The sequence below is a fragment of the Schistocerca americana genome, chromosome 1 (genome assembly GCF_021461395.2).
Source record: "Schistocerca americana isolate TAMUIC-IGC-003095 chromosome 1, iqSchAmer2.1, whole genome shotgun sequence".
Lineage (NCBI taxonomy): Eukaryota > Metazoa > Arthropoda > Insecta > Orthoptera > Acrididae > Schistocerca > Schistocerca americana.
In genome coordinates, this window is record NC_060119.1 from 871,968,379 (window position 1) to 871,981,785 (window position 13,407).

The 13,407-nt window shown below is 42.1% G+C and overlaps 1 protein-coding gene across 1 annotated transcript in view; it reads left to right on the top strand.

Moving 5' to 3' along the window:
* The window catches only part of LOC124594823, a 90,826-nt gene that overhangs the window by 52,819 nt on the left and 24,600 nt on the right, over positions 1-13,407 (top strand). The window lies entirely within an intron of this gene.

The window sequence follows — 13,407 nt, forward strand, 5'->3', positions numbered from 1 at the left end:
TGTATTTCATTCTCCATCTTATTCTCCTTTAGCTTAATACATCTTTATCATGAAGATCATTAAACAGGGAACAATAGTTCTTAGTACATGAGCTTTTGGGAAGTAACTGTCACTGATCTTACAAAAAAAATTCCCCAGGTATATCTGGCGCACTCAGAGTTCAGTAATCATCAACGCTGGCAATCATTTAGCACTGTAAACTTAGGACTTCTCACCATGTTTGGATGGACAGTGGAGCATCATATGTTTTGAAGAGCAGGTATATTGATAGAACCATTTGGATTTTGAAGATAATACAAACCTCTAAAAAAATTTATAAAATGTCAACCTCAACGTTTTTGCACACTAATGGGATAACTGACTGTTGAGACGTAGCACTTATTAACAGTTAATTCAGTTACACTTGCTGCACCATAGTTGTATTAGCCTCTACCTTTATCAATGATTATTTTGCCTAGCTGTCCATGGGAACTCTTAGACAATCATAAGATACAAAATAGTGTATTCCTGCCAAAGAGAGAAAAAGAAAGGATGATCAGAATTTGACATCCTATCAATGACGGGAACAAACCACAAAGTCAGATCAGAAAAAATGGAATTGGCTGTGCTCTTTCAAAGGAACCAAACTGTCATTTACCTTAAGTGATTCAAGGAAGTCAAAAGAAATCTAAATTTGGATGGCAGGGCAGGTATTTGAACCACCATCCTTCCAATGCAAGTCCAATATCTGACAATGGTGCTATCTTTATTGGTAAAGACAGCAAGAGCTGACCAAGAAAACTACATCTTAAATATAAAGGCACTTGAGGTCTGCTACCATATGTGACATAGTATTGAATTATAATAAAAGTGGACATATTCTAAACATCAAAAAATCCACTTTAAATGGTGTGTAAGGTACAACTGACAAACTTGAAGATGGCAGCAAAGTCTGTCAAAACCAGTTGCTTTAAATAAAGCAATATTTATGTTATGTAGGCTGTTGAATGCTTTTGGTAAGTAAAAGAGATCACTCCTACGGTCATCTCAAAATGAGAAAATTCAGTCTGTAAAATTAAACATGTTCTTACAATAATTAAAGAATACCTGCACCATTTATACAAATTAGTGCTTTGAAATTTAAATTAAGTGGATGGAAGATAGCCTGGAGATCTAAACTGACTCAGGACCAAGGGAAATTAGTTTTCAAAATCAAATTACTTTTAAGTTTATTGAATTTTGCTGTTAATTTCTGTCAGGTTCATTTCTCTATTCAACCAGACTAATAATCAATAGGTACATTTTCACAGTCATGTGAAATCATTAGTACAAAAAACATTAATGACAAATTCACATTATATGGGAGGTAAGCAAATAAACATCCTGAAAACAAATTCGCAACTGTATGAACCTTAAGAACTGTTGAATAACTGTTTCATTCTGTATTTTCAAATATGTTTTTTAAATGTTTAATATTACCATTATATTTCTGAAAATTTTGGATAACTGTAACCAGAGTGCCATAATGTTTACACAAATGCTTAAAAAGTTGCCTTCAGTCAAATAAATGTTCTTTCACAGAAAATTTTAGCTCTCTTACACAATAGTAGCTTAACATTTACCACTATGTGTTGTCCATGTTATTGATTTACCAATTTCTTCATGATGTTACTTACAATCTGTTAATGGATGAAGTCCTTTTACCAAAAATTACTACCACAAAGATGGGATCCACAGCGGTAGATAATACTTCTTACATTCTTCATTACTAATCTCATTATTACTTTACATACCTTATCGCCTTCTATACTTCACTTACCTCATTATTCCATTATTTACTTCTACATTAGACCATTATTAACACTTGAGCAAACAGGCTGTTTTTCATAACATGAGCAGGCATGCAGTGCACTTTGGACACATGTAGAATAGATGTCTTTATGTTACCAAGGTAAATATGTATTAACAAAATTGCAGTTTAATCTTAGTTTAATTAAACAACAATAAAATAAATTAACATTATATGATGTAAACCACTGTTTAATTGAACAATAGTAAAATAATCCATTCACTGTATCATTCTGTTGCTACACACAAATGTTACCCCCAGCAATAACCCACTTGGAGCATTCAGCAGCACTGTTGCATCAGTTACCTGCCAATTGCTTATTTGGTTATTAATTATCTCATAAGTGCCTCATTGTGGAATTGTGCTGATAGCTCCGAATCTGGGTCATTTTGTTGGATGGATGTTAATTTTTTTTTCTCACCTAGCTTGCTGTTTATTTAATATCACTACTGCTCACTTGTTAGGTGAGGCAAAAATGAAAGAATAGCTATGGGCTTGCAGTTGTAAAACAACAATGGAACAGTACAAAACAATCTTACTTGTGATTGGTGTGCTTTAAGCACAGGCATTCCCACTCGAGAGTTAAACCCCACATTCCCTGCTTTGTCTTAACTCGCAAATACTGAGTAAAAAAAAAGCATAGCTACTACTGATAAGCCTAACTCTTCTTTGAACAACAGATAATACACAAGTTAATCAAAGCATTATTTCACTCTATTTAACATACTTTTCTTTTCTCCAACCTGAGGAGCTACACTGTGACACATTTTACTCAAAACACACATTAGTGCAGGCGACTGTAATTTATTCACATGTAACTTCTTAGATAAATGTCACTGAGTTCAGTTTTGAAATCTTTCCCTCTGCTTTGGCTATACAAATTTCTAGTGCTTTCTGTGTGATTTTCCATTAACATTTTCAAGTTAATTACACAGTCTTCCATATTTTTGCTTACCTCAAATTTTATGTTATTTATATCAGAAAGAGATTCATTATTTTGAACAAAATTTCGTCTTTATTAGCACACCTCCAAAAGTAAAATAAAACATTTTTCCTCTTTAAGTCCATTGAAATATTCTTTATTTTCATCTTCTTGAACATTGTTAGTAATTACTGAAATAGAAATTTTAATTGGAGCTAAACTGACGATAGTAGAAAACAGTTACATTACTCTTACAGTCTGGAAAAACATAGTGAAACAAAAGATGAGGAATGGATTCACCCAGTTGAGGAAGCACTGTTTGCGGGACACTGTATTCACTAGAGATCAGTGAGATTTCTACTTATTTATTTTATACGCTCCAGACAGAGTTCCAACCCTGTTTACAAAATTAATTTCCCCTAACTTCAGAAATGGTTCACCGCCTTTGTGCTTCACTTTGAAACATTTTGTAAGAGCAACATATGGTTTTAACTCAATAATCTTTCTCAAAGCATAGAATTCATTAGATTCCAAATAAACCAGCTCATGTGCATCATTGTGGTCAATCCTGATAACTTAAATGGACCATGACATACATGTAGAAATTTAAATAACTCCCCATTCACTTACTACATTTTTCTTTAACTTGCCTAAGATTGAATTTCCTAATTTGTGGTTAGTTGGCTTCCCTTTACTGTCATGCTTTCCTTTTCAGGAGATCCCACCATAGAGTATTGCTCAAATGTGTGGGATCTGTACTGAGTAGGACTAGAAGGAGATACTGAACATAAACAGAGAAGGGTGGCATGATTGGTCACAGAGAAAGAAACTGAACTGGCAGATGCTTGAAGATAGATGTAAACTATCCAAAGAAAGCTTACTTATGAAGTTTCATAAACTGGCTTTAAATGATGACTCTAAGAATAGACTACAGCCTCCTATGTATCGCTCCCTTATGGATAGAGAGAACAAAATTAGATTAATTGTGGCAAACAGGTAGGAAATACTCATTTTTTGTGCACTATGTACTTGAATGGAATGGGTAAAAATTAGTAATGGTACGTGCCATGCACATAACAGTGGTTTGCAGAGTATAGATGTAGATGAGGATTCTAATTTTTTCCTCTAGATATTTCACATAAAATCAGAAATTCTCTTTCTTGCTCAGTAATAATAGTAGGCTTTTCTACAGACATCAATTCACAAGAAGCAAAACCAGAACATTCATTCTGTAAGTTGCTTATTATGTTTTCAAAGTTTTGTATGTAATTTTCTCAGGCAGTGAGTTTCTTGCTACAACAGATATGACACAACCAGTCAATTTTTTTCAATACTCTCTGACTCATACTTTTTCATGGTAGTAGACTGAAATACTTATATGTTTAATTTTATACATCCTCCTACATTGCATAAACCTTGCTAAAATCAATTGGGGTCCACTATCTGAATGCTCAGGGCCCCTACCTTGTGAAAATAGTCTTATTCTAATCTTTCCACAACAATTCCTGTGTTTTGCCCATTTTGTTGGATATAATTTTACATGTTTAGAGAAGGTAACCAATATAACAAATATAATTTTTCTACCCCTCCAATAGAAGTAGATAATGATGCTAATAATTCATCTGTAACAAATTCCTTCAGCGTATTGAGAATAACAGAGTGCATTAAATTTTTTTGATGAGACTGTGTTTGTTTTCAATCTCATTTGTGATATCCAGACAGACTGTCCTTGACTCTTCTCTATAAATGATTAAATCTCATTGTTTGCTGTAATTTTGCTATCATTTTCTAATTATATAATGACCATAACTATGTAGTCAATAAATTTTTCAATATGCTGTTCAGGGACACACAATTTCCTTTCCTGATTATTTAAAGATATCTTTGAAAAAATATCTGAGTTGTAATATTGTTTAATTTCTCTAAAATTTTCATCCTCATTCTGTTCCCTGCACATGTGTTTACAAATTTTACAAATCAATTTTTCGTCTTTTATCACCTCCAAGTAATATAATGTTAGATCATCCCTATTTGGATTCTGATCATTCCCTTTCCTCTTTCCCATAGACTTTCTTGACAAAGTATCTGCTATTCATTATATTGTCTTTACCCTGTGGCGTCAATAGTTTGTATCAACCATGAAACGTAATATCTGTGAACTCTCGAGCTTCCATCTTAACTTTACTTTAGTCAGTTCTTTGTTATACTTCATTCTGTATGGACACAGTGTCAAGTTTAAATATATATGAGCTACGTCATATATGGGAATGAAGTTTTCTATATCCTGATTACCTGTCCCATTCCCATAGTGGTGACCCCACAGTTCATACGTGTTTTGCACCTTCCGCGCCAGTGTTTATGCAACAGGTTATATGCACTACTACACAGTTACCATGCCAAACAATGCCTTGTTTGAAGATGTGGAAGCAAAACTCTGCTCACTGACTTTCATTGTTTCTTCACCAATGGCGTATTCATCATTTATGCACAGTGATTCGCATTCTCAGCCAACACCGTGTGCTAACCTCATTAGTTTTCAAGAGTCGAAAACTACAACATTAGAGTGAACAATGGACTCAGGCTTCATGTTACTGTATTATGCCCATCTGACAGTGAAATGTGAACTGAACAATATTTCAGATTGTGTCTCTTCAAATCGAGTGTTTCAAGAACAATGTGATCTCCATTCGAACATGTGTTTAGCCACCCACCAGCATGCTACACCAGTTACAGTCAGGTCGTGTGCAATGCCGCCATTACTACAAACCATGCTGGATCCATTCCACACACATGGTGTTCCAGTTGTCTGTTTTGCCTAACATGGACTCCTTACCTCACCTCAGTGGCCCGCCACATGCACTACATGCATGTTATGCATCAGATAGTTTCCACACGGGTGGTGTTCTCAAGTTCTCAACCCCCCACCCCCCACTTTCAGGGGGCTCCGTTTCCGATCACTCAACCGCCTGCCGCTCCCACAGCACTGCCTGTGTCTGCCGCGCCGGTCTCTCGCCCTGTTCTGGAAGCGGGTCATTTCCATCCAGCACTTGTCACTCACAGTCCAATTTCCAGGCCCCCCTCGTGTGCCGTCCATCCGCCCATTTCCACGGTACTGTCTGTGCCTGCCATGCTGTGTTTTCATGACACACAGTCAACTATGCCAGCTGTCACTACTATGGATTCGCTCACCTGGTTTAAATCTGGACCTACCGTGCCGACCTCTGACTTAACCTCAGTTCAGCCGCTACCCCAGGAGACACCAAAGCCGCCATCATCACCGCCTCCTGACAGCGTGCCAAAGATACCGCTTTTATATGAGGACAACCTGGCATCATAGTTCGCACTCGTCAAGTGTCTGTTCGAGTTACATCACGTGTCTGACAACAACTCAAAGTTTCTCTGCCTCGTCACACACCTCCACAACCACTCAGATTTTATTTGTGACCTGCTCCTCTTGCTGCCACCTGCACCAAAATATGAGTTTGCAAAGAAGACTATAATGGAACGACTTGCCTGCTCACCACAAGAGTTAATAATCAAGATTCTCTACGAGAAGCACCTGGGGTAATGCACCGCCTCACAAGTCTGGCGCCGCCTTCGATTGGTCGTGTACAAGCATACCATGCCTAATGCCACACTATGGGCTGTGTGGTCTGCCAAACTACCTACTGATCCACAGATCCATCTGTTACCACACTCATTCGAATCCATCGGCTCCTGCCTATGCATCGCTGACCAGTTGTTTTAGCTGCTGCGGCTACATCAGCCGGTTCATTCCACACGGTTCATCAGCACAGCCACCCCCACGTACCAACCTTCAGCTGGCAGAGGCAGGGCTTGCTTCGCTGTCACCTTGTCTACTTCTCCTGGCAGCATCAGCTCACTCTCTCTGCTGTCCGAGCACTCAAGGATCGCCCATGCACCTTACATACTGGTCTATTTACAGGAACAAATCAAAGAGGACAAGCTGCCCCTGCTGTCTCAGTCTTCACCTCCTACTCACCCTGCTCACCCTTTCTGCTGGTACCACAAAGTGTTCAGTGACGATGCCAAGAAGTGCAAGTTGCCATGCCAATGTCCAAAGCCGACTGCAGGAACTAAGAGACACCGAGTCCTGCAGGGAACCTAACAGGCATCCTCTTACATTACACTCCGTTCACTCATCCGCTCGGCCGCATCAGGTCTAGTTTTTCTGGTCGACACTAGTGCTGACGTGTCAATCATACCTACTTCAATGGCTCCACCTGCTTCTTCACAGACGAAGTCACTTCTGCAAGCTGTCAACACATCAACATTACCTACCTCAGGCTCAGTAAAAATTATGGTGACCCTATCTCCTTCTCTATGTTTTCTGTGGATGTTCTACATTGCCGACATCAATGAACTGGTCCTTGGTACGGATTTTTTGTCTCATTACAAACTATCTCGGAACGTCATACAGGGTTCAGTGCTCCACCATCCTACGAACACTCACATACTGTGCACCCGCACCATGTCCAACGCTCTGTTTCCAACACAAAATACAATATCATACACGAGTGCTCTGCTCTTGCGGGCAGCACTGTGACCTCCGTTACTGACCTACTGTCAGAATATGACTCGGCAACACAACTCCTCCAGGACAATGAGAAACTGAAACAATGCATCACATCCACTTACAGCGAGCTCGTCATGGCTCATACCTCACTTCTGCAACTGCAGTCCACTGTGCTGCCACCTAAACAAGATTGCTCGGCCGAGCCTAGATCAAATTCTCAGCAGGTTAGTCCACAAACTTTACTTGCATGTGAAGTTGCAACCCCCTCCCATCATGCTCACCTCATCCAGTGCCATGTGTTTCAAACAGTGCTGCTAATGACAGTCGTGAGTGTATTGTGACCATGGCCACCTCTCAGACAGCTACCGCACATGTTGATAAACATTCCCCCTCTCTCATTCATTGGCTACATGACCCGGAGGACATTGTGGCCCCACATGCGACGCCATTGCTGCTTTCACCCACCCCGGTTGTCCACTGCAAGGTTAACAGCGGACAGTCGCCGCCCGTTCCCCTTCGCTCAGCGCTGCGTGCGCACCCACCCCCTCCACACAAGCACATGTTACACTCCCGTAAGAGCCTTACTTTTGTGCTACCTTTCCCCACTTGCACTAATGGCTGCACCTCATCTGAGGACTTGGCACCAGGACGTTAACCAATTTCAAGTGCAGTTCTCAGTTTTTCTGTCACTGATGGAATGACACACAAGATAGTTACCACTGCCAGCCCTCCTATTAGGCATAAGGTCTGACGCCTCAACCCTATCAAGTTGCACGTGGCCTGGAAGCAGATTAATGAACTTTTGGTGGCAGGTATTCTGCAACCTTCAGACAGCAACTAGTCTTCACCAATCCACCTCGTCCCCAAACACAATGGATCTTTTCGAAAGTGCGGCGATTATAGACACTTAAATTCTTGTACTGTCATGGACAATTACCCAGTGCTGAACATCAGTGACTTCACTCATATGATATCTGGCGCCACAATTTTTCAGTGTTATTGACTGTAAACGCACCTACCACCAGATTCCCGTGGCACCAGAAGACATTCCTAAGATGGCTGTTATCATGCCGCTCAGTTTATTCCAATACCACTTCATGCCGTTCAGCCTAAAAAATGCAACACAAACATGGCAACATTTCATTGACTCTATCTTGCAACAATTCGAGTTTTACTTTACTTATCTGGACGATATTCTTATTTTCAGCAGCTCACTGGAGCAACATGAATATCATCTGTCTACGGTCCTCCAGACCTTGAACTCCAGTGGTGTCGAGGCCAACAAAGTCAAGTTTCAGTTGCGCCAGGCGTCAGTCTCCTTCCTTGGTTACACCATCTCCACTGACGGAATACAGCCTTCCAAATCTCGTGTGCAGGCTATCATGTCTCTGCCAACCAGGGCTACTTACAAAGAGCTACGCTGCTTCCTCAGCACCATCAATTACTATCATCACCATCTGCCTTCCCCCACTGCTGTTCAGGCACCCCTGATGGACACGCTATCAGGTAAACAAACTTCCGGTATCAAACCCATCTCTTGGACTGCTCTGATGCTAGAGGCCTTCAAGGCTCTGAAGACTTCTTTAGCTCATGCTGTGACACTCGCCCACCCCAACCCCTCAGCCAAGTTATTTATCACTACGGACGCCAGTGACATCGCGGTGGGGGCAGTGTTGCAACAACGCAAGGGTGACACAGTTTCTCCCCTTCATTTCTTCTCCAAGAAACTATCTACGGCTCAGAGAAAATATTCTGCATTTGATAGAGAGCTCCTTGCTGTTTACGAGACAATCAAACATTTCTGCCCTGATGCTGATGGATGTTCGTTTTTCATCCTCACCGATCACAAACCACTGGCAGAAGCATTCTGCAACCCAACTGAGGTCCCACCCCCTCGATGTTACCACCACTTTGACCTGTTTTCTCAATTCACAACAGACATCCATTACATCAAGGGTGCAGATAATGTTGCTGCAGATTTATTCTCATGGATCAGTGATGTTTTTGCATCGTTGATCTTTCCGATCTGCCCTCCCTCCAGCTTCTCACGAAGATTCTCAGGCTCTCATACGAGACCCACAAACATCACTTGTTTTCACAAAGGCTAAATTTCCTGGTGTTTCCGACGAAGTGTGGTGTGATTCTTCAACCGGAACCCTACAGCCTTTGCTCCCATCCAGGCTGTGCCGACAGGTTTTCAACGCCCTGCATAACCTAGCCCACCCGGGCATTTGAGCCACCACACATCTTGTATCAGAATGTTTTGTTTGGAAGAATATCAAATTGGACTGTCAAACCTGGGCATGCAGCTGCGTCACTTGCCAGTGCAACGAGATCAGCCACCACACTTCACTGCCTCTGGGCAAGTTTGACATTCCCGCAGGACGATTCCGTCATGTACATATTGATCTGATCGGGCCTCTTCCTTCTTCTTAGGGCCATAGATATATCTTATCAACTATCAACCATTTGTCTCACTGAGTCAAGGCTGTCCCTCTCCCTAACATTACTGCTAAGACAGTAGCCAAGGCCTTCATTGGCTCGTGGATCACTCGTTTCGGGTGCCCGACCACTATCACCACCGATCAGGGTCAACAGTACGAATCTTCCCTTTTCACCATCCTCTGCAATATCTGCAGTATTAAAAAAATATACACTACCGCCTATCACCCACAGAGCAATGGGTTGGTGGAGAGATGGCACAACACCCTCAAGACGGCTCTTCGATGCCATGATTGTCTCTGGTCGGAAGCTCTCCCGTGGGTGCTTCTTGGTCTATATAAACCTGACCTACAGGGAATTATATCCAAATTTGTTTTTGGCGAGAATCTGGTCCTACCGAGGGAAATTATTCTTCTCCAGGTTAGCAAGGATCTTCCCCCCTTGCCAGATTTCACTGCCCGACACTTATGTTCCCATCACACTCTCCGACTGCTGCCACATCATGCTGCATGATGATGTGGTTAGGCAGCCTCTTCAACCTCCTTATCTTGGCCCCTACAAAGTCCTGTGGCAGAGGGCCATGACTTTTTATATCGTGATTAAAGACCACACACAGACAGTTTCTCTGCATTGCCTGAAACCAGCTTTCCTCAACCCTGATGGTCTCACACCGCCGCAGTCAGACTCCACAGACGATCAATCCATACATGATTGAGAACTAAGACGTGCTCCCATCAACTTCACTACACACCTCTTCCGCCAAAGACTGTTCGCCACCATATGCTGGTTTACACACACACACACACACACACACACACACACACACACACACACACACACACACACACACACCTACTGTCAGTTTGTCCTGCAGCATGCTGCCGCACTGAGTGAACAACGATTCTATAGTGACGTTCGATGACCACGTGGTCCCGCCATCAGACGGTCCCTTACATGTCAACATTGCACCCAACCTCACACTCCCACACGAGTGTGACTGAGCATCTCTACATGCTTTTATTTCTATGGATGGCTCGATCCACTTAAGGGCCACACATGCCTGCACCACACTGTCGACCGCTCTGCCTGCTTACTCCCAGGCCGGCTGCCGTCTCATCTGGCCATGGCGGCTGACTGACTATGAAGTGGACCTGCCTCTCACCGCTCTGCCTGCACAACCCACCTTGTTCGAGATGGAAGTACGTGTGGTGTACCTGCCTACGCACACGATTTCCACCAACGTCGGCACCCGTATACCCTCACCCTTGGACATCTATAGTACTCTGTACTGCGGGGGAGGGGGGTATGCTGTGTGGCATCGATAGTTTGTATCAACGACGAAACTTAATATTTGTGAGCTCTAGGTGCTCTGTCAAGCCTCCATCTTAACTTTACTTTAGTCAGTTCTTTGTTATACTTCATACTGTATGGATGCACTGTCAATAGTAAATATATATGAGCTATGACATACATGGGAATTAAAATTTTCTATCTCCTAATTACCGATCCCATTTCCATAACCCTTTATGTATCATATTTGAATTTCAAATTGTTGTAAAATAATGTCCTCCTAGCCAGTCTTGGGTGCTTTGGTGATCAATGTTGCGAGGAACTGAAAGGTTTGTGACTAATATTTAATATCACTTTATGTCCCAATAAATACTCACCAAATTTCTCAAATCATACACTATGGAAAGTGTCTCTGACACATAGTAATGTTTTTCATGTTCATGCAAAGCTCTAGTTCCAAATGCAATTGTTTTATGAACTATTCCTTCTTCTGTCCTACCCACTGGAACAATCATGAATTTAAATCTGTACTCATACACAATGACAGGGAGAGATCTGGATGATGTAGAAAATTACTGTTGATCAATTAATTTCTTATAACTTTTGGAAATCCTTTTCATATTCCTCTATATTACATTCCATATTACATTTTTCTTCAATAAAATACTCAAACATGGAACATTAAACAATTGATCAGTAATGAATTTTCAATAAAATCTAAAGAAACCAAACCTTGCTATTAACTATTTTTTAGCCTTAGATGGAGGAAAACCTTCTATAGCTTTTAATTTTCCAAGGTCTGGTTATGATTCCTTTTTGGTTACTGTGACCCAGAAGTGAAATTTCATATTCACTAATTCTGACTTGGTTAATCTTAATTTCATCCCCTCCATTTGAAATGCACTTGACTTCATTTAAAGTTTTGCAGTGATCTTGCTGACTAGGACTAGCTATTAAAATCTCATCCATATACACTGTTACTTCATTAAGTATGGTAGTCAGTAGTTCTGTTCCCTGTAAATAGCTCTTAAAAAACACACAAACAGATTTTGTACAAGGTACCACACAGTTTTGGTAATCCTCTCCTTTGTGGCGTAGAGTGCCATAAATATCGATATTTGTTCTGTGCGTAAGTGTGCTATCTTTGAGGAGAGGGCTTTGGGCAGGATGTTGGACGCTAACGGCAGTTAGCCTCCGGACTTGTATCTGTGTAGATGCTAAGTGTGAATAAATCTGTATCTGAGAGAATTCTAGTTGTTTACCTACAAATATTCTATATTCCCTCACTGGTGACCCCGTTTTTGTGTAATACGTATCCAAGTTACCGCCCGAAGGTTATTTACGCACCTACCGCATCGGGTTTCTCCACGATCGTGAGGGCCTTTGTTCAGCTCCAGACAATGGCCTTTCAGCATTCACCGCCACCCGGATTCCAGCAACATCTCTCCAGCACTCCTGCCGTTGTAGTGGACATGCCGCAAGAATCTTCGGAATCCTTCAGCCAGAACATGCAGTGGAATTCATCGAGTGCTGCCAGTTTCTTCCAACCGCCAACGGTCGTGGACTCTGGCTTTGTTAGCCTGGACTTTCCCACTTCTCAGCCGCCCCCCCGGCGTCAAGTGAATTTCATGATTCCCGCATTACGGGACGCCAATAATTCGGACTCGCAGTCTTCTGCATGCTCTACTTCCGTCCGAAGTAATAGGCGCACCTCTGCAGTGACTGCAGTGCCGAATCTGCCAAAATTACCAGACTTCAAACCCACTCACCCGGAGTTCTGGTTTAACCTGGTTGAGCAAACATTCAATGTCTGTGCTTTGGACGACGACGCACGCTTCGCCTGCCTCATGAACCATGTTCACGACCGCGTCGATTTAATTTACGATCTGGTCAAAGCACCACCCCTAGCAGGGAAGTATGCTGTGGCGAAACAGACGATACTGGAGCGCGTCTCTAAAACCAGGAGAGAAAATGTGCGACAGCTCATCTACGAAGAGCGTCTCGGTGACAGGTCTCCGTCCCAGCTATGGTGGTGCATCCGTCTTCTCGTCGATGAGCAAGTTATGCCTGATGACACGCTCGCAGAAATCTGGACTGGAAAGCTTCCTTTGCCTGTCCTGACTGCAATCTCTGCGTATGAAGATAGGCCAGTAAATGAACGTTTACACGCCGCCGACAGAGCATACTCCGCCAGGCAATGTGAGCTCCGTGCACTGCATTCTGGACGTGACCACACTAAGACGCTTTCTGATGCCACGCCCTTGTCTGGTGCTACTAATAACAAGTTTGTTAAACTAGCCGCCCTGCCTGCACCTTCAACTCCCCGCAACGACAGTGCATCGGCCTCTGGGGCACATACTCCGTCACCTAGCAACTACCCACAGGAGC